The sequence below is a fragment of the Rutidosis leptorrhynchoides genome, chromosome 7 (assembly GCF_046630445.1).
Source record: "Rutidosis leptorrhynchoides isolate AG116_Rl617_1_P2 chromosome 7, CSIRO_AGI_Rlap_v1, whole genome shotgun sequence".
Classification (NCBI taxonomy): domain Eukaryota; kingdom Viridiplantae; phylum Streptophyta; class Magnoliopsida; order Asterales; family Asteraceae; genus Rutidosis; species Rutidosis leptorrhynchoides.
The window spans coordinates 326,733,002-326,741,106 of NC_092339.1; positions in this window are offsets into that span (position 1 = coordinate 326,733,002).

Genomic DNA, 8,105 nt, shown 5'->3' on the forward strand with positions numbered 1-8,105 from the left:
TGTACATTCGATATTGTCCTTAGATAGGTTTGTTGAATCCTGAATTAGATACATATGCTACTGAGATAGGGTATATGATATGCATGTCATTGGAAAGCTAACGAAAAATTAAGAACTTTTCATTTAGATATCGAATGGTTTCGATGAACGGATTAGAAGTTATAGTCAACTGAATTTTAGTATTATTGTTAAAATGATTATTATTACTATCGTCGTTATTATTTTAATAGAAATATCATTGTTATTATAAAATATCATTATTACTATTATGTTAGTATTATCATTTTATCATAATACCATTTTTAGTAAATATAAATATTGTTATTTTTTTATAGAATAATAATTATTATTATTACAAAATAATACAACTTTTACTTATTATTATTATGATCAATATTATTTTATCAAATAAATATGGGATACAAAGATATTTTTCACCACACGTAATATAATTACATTAATAATACTTACCACTATAGTTTTACGATATTAAGTGAACTTTATAAATTTTACTACTTAAGATATATAAAAGTATATTTTATCATATATAAACGATAATATAAATTTTTATTAATAAATGACTTTTATTATTATAAAATCTAGTAAATATATTTAAATGTATAAAACGACTATAGTTAAGTTATATAATAAACACGTATAAATTTTAGAAGTCATTTTGGGTCAAGTTGACTTTTGTTGACTTTTGCATATTAGTCTCCAGCATTAGGATTGTGGTACACTATGACTTGACCAAAAATTGTTAGACAAATATTGACCAACATATAAATATATATAATTAATATAGGTTCGTGAATCCGAGGCCAACCTTGCACTTGTTAAATGACGTTATATGTATTTTTACTACGAAATACAGTATGGTGAGTTTCATTTGCTCCCTTTTATATATATTTTTGGGACTGAGAATACATGCGCTGTTTTTATAAATGTTTTACGAAATAGGCACAAGTACTAAAACTAATTCTACGTGGGTTTAAACCAGAAATATACCCTTAGCTTGGTAACATTAAACTACTTGTCTATGTACGGTAGGCGCGAATCCTAAAGATAGATCTATTGGGCCTGACAAACCCCATCCTGACTATGGGATGCTTTAGTACTTCGAGGTTATTTTAAACACACCTGATCTGGTGTACTTCAGAGGGTAAAACATGAACGTTAAGGCTTGTTACCGGGTGCCTACAACTTATAGAATACTTTTATACACTTGCGAGTGTACATATATTTATAAACGGAAATCTTGTGGTCTATTAATATATTGAAATGATTGTTATGATAAACCTATGAACTCACCAACCTTTTGGTTGACACTTTAAAGCATGTTTATTCTCAGGTATTAAAGAAATCTTCCGCTGTGCATTAGCTCATTTTAAGGATATTACTTGGAGTCATTCATGGCATATTTTGAAAGACGTTGCATTCGAGTCATTGAGTTCATCAAGATTATTATTATGTCAATTATAGTTGGATGTATTATGAAATGGTGTGCATGCCGTCAACTTTCGTTGTAAAGAAAGTTTGTCTTTTAAAAACGAATGCAATGTTTGTAAAATGTATCATATAGAGGTCAAATACCTCGCGATGTAATCAACTATTGTGAATCGTTTATAATGTATATGAACGGGTCCTTTCATGCAACATAATGGTTGATACAAATTTGGGAAAACTTTTTATCATCGATATGAGGTAGAAAACTTACAAATGATTCTAAATCAGATTTTAGGTCAATTTCTTCATCCCGAAACTTGACAAAAATATCTTCCCCACATTCCTTTGAGAGTTAGTGAAGAGAACGAATTTGATTACGCAGCTCTTTTAATAAATTCATTTGAAATTTTGAAAACGAGAAATTTAAGGAATAGAGGTGCCTAATGAATTCTCTATAGAGTCTAACCTACTGTTAGGATTTAACATATTTCCAGTAAACTGAGATCTGGGTTATCGACGTATTGTTTCTCTTTTGGGGCATTTTCAAACAAGTTCGGATATTTGAAAATAGTTGGGTATTCTTCCCGTAATTCATCCTTCATAATAAGGAGTTCATTAAGACTGGGTCTCCATTTTAGATCGTGAACAGGGTCGAATCCTGGTTCATTTGAGTAAAACTTATCTAAAAGTAATGAAATCTTCAAGTCGGATGAAGTTATCTGGCTTCTTGGACTACAAGGATCAAGAACTAATTCTTGATGAGATTCATCAGGGTTTAGATTCAGTTTATTTTTTTATAGAGGAAAACTTCTCCGATTTCTGAATTTGTGGGAGAGCAACTGCCTTTCGCCATTTCTTTGTAATTGGTTAAGTTTGAACTGGAATCTACAGAAATTAATATAATAATTAATATTTTATTTTTGTGTTTTATAAAAGGGTTTACTATTATAATGGCTACTTTAAATCCTATACCGACAAACTTTCTGTTTATTAAGCATATGTGGTTCTTATCAATTTATATTTCGAAACAAGTGGCCAGATCGACAATGGAGAGGCAGAATCCTTTTAGTTCTAATATAATTGGAGACTGTTCGGAAAATCCAACAACCAAGTCTGTATATAATTTTCTTTCTTAGACACCACTCAAGAATCCCAGATGTCTTGACAGAATCAACGGTTACCTTAACAAACACAAAATTCGATCCCCGGCAACGGCGCAAAAAACTTACACCTCTCTTGATATGATCAAAAAGGACAGTTTTAGTTATGCGGTGTCGTTAGGTCGCAAAACGTCGGGATTAGTTATCAAAAGGGAGTAATGGTTTTATTATTTATATTTAGCTAGGGTTATCCTAGCTATATTTTACATATGTCTTCCTTTAAACGAGTAAGTGGTAAGTATAACTTAGGTTCGTATTTTTGTATGTTTGCTTAGTAATGTGGGATAAAAGTGCCTATAAAGTCAACTCTAATGACAAGTACTGATAGAATAAACTTAGCTAAGCTAGTATGAATTATAAAGATAAAAGGGATATGTATGGAGAATATGATGCTGATGGAGAGCAGTTAAAAGAGTTTAACTTCCTAGAATAAACACTAAACCTTAATAAATCAGGATAAGAACCTAATTAATTTGTCACTAAGAGTTTAGGCTTTGAAGATTCTGGCTAAGACGGAAATCACTACTTCCAACGTTAACCTTAAAGGGTTTAAATGACCTTGAGGATAGAATACTAGGTACATGAATAAAGTGGTATATCCTTAAAGAAAAGTCTCAGCTTTTCTTAATCCTAGTTGGTTTAACTATAGTAACATTCCTACAGTTAGTATTAAGTTATGCTTATGTGCAATCTTAGATATCCTAAGGTACTGCTAATTGGGTTAAAGGTCTCTCCTTTCGATCACTTACTCAACTCTGGATCATCCTACAATATCTCAAGAACATTGCTTCTGACGCGAACCATACTTTTGAGTAAGCTAGTGTTCACTGAACTCTATATTGCCTACTCCAATCACAACCTAAATGGGCAGATCTTCTTTGATGGATAAGTGATTAACCGTACATAGGTACTATTTTCCTATTATGACGTTTTACACATATAACTACTTACATTGTATCCTAGTATTGATCAGGTCCTAATACTAGGTTATAGTCACGTGAGCAAATGGAAAGGGTGGTCCGTAAATTAGACTTCTAAACCCGACAAGGTTTCAGCATAACAATAGTATAAGTTTCAGATAAGATATTTAACATATAATAAACATTTGTAACAGGTAGTCAAGCATGCAAGATGAAATCAACTCAAAGTAACAAAGTAACTTTATTAAATTTAGGGAAGGCGTTCACCGTGTAAGACCCGAAACCGATTTGTACATATTGTATATATATAATAAATGCTGGCTGAATTTCGTGATAGAGGAAATGCGCAGTGCGCATCTGTCCACGTGACACGCAGAACCTCCTAAAAGCTCATCTCATTTTTATTCCACTTTAAAATGGGTATTTTGGTCTTTTCACTTTGGATCCGGGTTTGAGGCCACAAAACTGGTCAAGGGTTATCCAAAACTCATTTACTCTCACACACCAACCTCATCTTCTTCTCATTCAAGTTTAAAAAGAGAGTAGAGTGAGAAAGTGAGATCTTGAGTGATTCAAGTGGGTTTTTCGCTAGATCAAGTTCAAATCTTGGTGTCTTGCTTCCTAGCATCTCCTTCAGCCTTGTGGTAAGTCTTTAAACCGAGTTTGAGGTTAATTTATGTTTGAAGTTTATAAATGAGATTTGTTTGTGTTTAAACCCTAATTGGTGCAAGATTTGGGGTTTATGGGTTGATTGGTTGTGTGAAAAACCCGGTTTGTTGTGTTTTGTGTTTAAAAGTGTAAGTGTGTGTATTTTGAACTTGTAAGTGGTAAAACACTTGGTGAACTTGATTTAAAGAGTTTGGTGTGTGAAATTAGTGGAAGCTTGATTTTGACCCATTTGGGTGTCAAAATGGATTTTGTGAATGAAATGGGCTAGAATGTGTTTGAGGGTCAGAAGAGGTGTAAATGCGTATTTCGGGAACGCGGACACTACCCTTGAAGAAGTTGGACCTTCGGGTAACATTAAAAGTGCAAATGGGTGGATATTGCACTTTGTGGTTAATTGGGAGGGTTATGAGTCCAAGTGGTTATGTGTTGACGATTGTAATAATATAATAGGTAATTTCATTTGATGATCGAAGTGTGCGTGCTAACTTGCCCTCTTTTCTTGCGGATAAGAGGTGAGTGGAATAATTATACATATATGTATATGGCATATTTATTTGTGAATGTTATGGAATCAATCAACGAGCCGGTGGTACCATAACATGTATGTGACGAATGTCATGATGTGAGCCATGAGCCGGTAACATCTTGATATTTGGGTTGATGCGAGCACCACGAGCCGGTAGCATCAAAGTGTGAACCACGAGCCAGTAACACTAAAGTGTGAACCGCTAGCCGGTAGCACTATAAAAGGAGGTGTGAACCACGAGCTGGTAGCGCCAAAGTGTGAACCAAGGAGCCGGTAGCACTATAAAAGAGTATGACTCAAATGCGTAGTGGCGTGAACCAAGGAGCCGGTAACGTTATAGCATTACGTATGGTGTGAACCATGAGCCGGTAGCACCATAGCATTTATGGTTAACCATACTGTGTTTGTTGATTGTTATTTAGCGTATTATATTATATTGCGTTGAGTATATGCTAATGTGAAGTGGTTGATGGTGTACGAATTGTTAGCATTAAGAATATGATGATATGCTATTTGAGTTACAATTTCGTATGAGGCATTTAGTGGATGAGATTGAAAATAGATGGGTTATATGTGTGTATGTATAATTGTTTCACTAACTAAGCATTGCTTATCCCTCTCGTTGTTTACTTTTTAGGTGGAAGTGTGGAGAAAGGGAAAAGGGTTTCCGGAAATTAGATATTCCCATGTTGGTTGCGTAGGCATAGATTTTGGAAGATGGCCTATTGTTTTGGGTAGTTTAGCCCCAAACCATGCTCACGTGTCGTTTGATTTAAAACTATCATTTAAGGGTCGAACTTGTAATACATTTGATTAAGGGCCTTCGTGCCTATTTTGTAAACTCGAAACCCTTGATTATGTAATTTATGTTGGTTGTTGAATGGGTTAACGTTTAAGTGTTTTTGGTTGAAGGAAAAATGGGTTTATACATAAAATTGTCGGCCAGCTACTTTTGTGTTGTAAAGCATGCCGCGCGAATAGGTGCGCACCGCGCACATGGGCTATCTTAGATACCTGTTGGCTGCTTCAGGTTCTGACTTGGAAACACTCTTTAGAGCGCGCCGCATAATTCCCCAGGCCAGATCACCGTTTTGCTTTTAAAAAAAATTTGTGGCATGTTTTGGTGATCGAATTTGGGTCATTACAAGTGGTATCAGAGCATGGTCTAAGGGATTTAGGCAACTTGAGATAGGTGCCTAGTCTTAGACTTTATTTGAGTATGCGTTTTATGCGGGACTTGTAGGAGACGGGTCAGACCGGGTTTGGTTAGTGCCTGTTCTTAAGCGAACTAACAGGATAATAATTGTTTTGTTTTGCGTTGCAATCATCAAGCGAGATAGACGTTGTACTAGCAATGACTAGCTACCATTGTTATGTAGTGACCCGAACTTTTCCATGTTTATTTATATTAAATGAAATTGATATTTACATGATTAAGCGTTTCCAACATGTTAAGCATTCTAACTTGTTAAGACTTGATTAATTGAAATAGGTTTCATATAAACAATTGACCACCCAAGTTGACCGGTGATTCATGAATGTTAAAACTTGTAAAAACTATATGATGACATATATAGGGATATATATATAGTTAACATGATATTATGATAAGTAAACATATCATTAAGTATATTAACAATGAACTACATATGTAAAAACAAGACTACTAACTTAAGGATTTCGAAACGAGACATATATGTAACGATTATCGTTGTAACAATATTTAACTGTATATATATATCATATTAAGATATATTAATACATCATATTATTATGATAATGTAATAATTTAACATCTCTTTAGATATAATAAACAATGGGTTAACAACATTTAACAAGATCGTTAACCTAAAGGTTTCAAAACAACATTTACATGTAACGACTAACGATGACTTAACGACTCAGTTAAAATGTATATACATGTAGTGTTTTAATATGTATTCATACAATTTTTAAAGACTTCAAGACACTTATCAAAATACTTCTACATAAAAAAAATGCTTACAATTACATCCTCGTTCAGTTTCATCAACAATTCTACTCGTATGCACCCGTATTCGTACTCGTACGATACACAACTTTTAGATGTATGTGCTATTGGTATATACACTCCAATGATCAGCTCTTAGCAGCCCATGTGAGTCACCTAACACATGTGGGAACTATCATTTGACAACTAGCATGAAATATCTCATAAAATTACAAAAATATTAGTAATCATTCATGACATATTTACATGTAAACAAAATTACACATCCTTTATATCTAATCCATATACCAACGACCAAAAACACCTAAAAACACTTTAATTCTTCAATTTTATTCATCTAATTGATCTCTTTCAAGTTCTATCTTCAAGTTCTAAGTGTTCTTCATAAATTCTATAGGTTCTAGTTTCATAAAATCAAGAATACTTCCAAGTTTGCTAGCTTACTTCCAAACTTGTAAAGTGATCATCCAACCTCAAGAAATCTTTCTTACTTACAGTAAGATATCTTTCTAATACAAGGTAATACTCATATTCAAATTTTGATTAAATTCTATAACTATAACAATCTTATTTCGAGTGATGATCTTACTTGAACTTGTTTTCGTGTCATGATTCTGCTTCAAGAACTTTCAAGCCATCCAAGGATCCTTTGAAGCTAGATCCATTTGTCTCTTTTCCAATAGGTTTATCCACAAAACTTGAGGTAGTAATTATGTTCATAACATCATTCGATTCATACATATAAAGCTATCTTATTCGAAGGTTTAAACTTGAAATCACTAGAACATAGTTTAGTTAATTCTAAACTTGTTCACAAACAAAAGTTAATCCTTCTAACTTGACTTTTAAAATCAACTAAATACATGTCCTATATCTATATGATATGCTAACTTAATGATTTAAAACCTGGAAACACGAAAAACACCGTAAAACCGGACATACGCCGTCGCAGTAACACCGCAGGCTGTTTTGGGTTTGATAATTAAAAACTATGATAAACTTTGATTTAAAAGTTGTTCTTCTGGAAAAATGATTTTTCTTATGAACATGAAACTATATCCAAAAATCATGGTTAAACTCAAAGTGGAAGTATGTTTTTCCAAATGGTCATCAAGACGTCGTTCTTTCGACTGAAATGACTACCTCTTACAAAAATGACTTGTAACTTATATTTCTGACTATAAACTTATACTTTTTCTGTATAGATTCATAAATTTAAGTTCAATATGAAACCATAGCAATTGGATTCACTTAAAACGGATTTAAAACGAAGAAGTTATGGGTAAAACAAGATTGGATATTTTTACTTGTTGTAGCTACGTGAAAATTGATAACAAATCTATATTAATCATATCCTAGCTAACTTATATTGTATAATACATATATTCTAATAT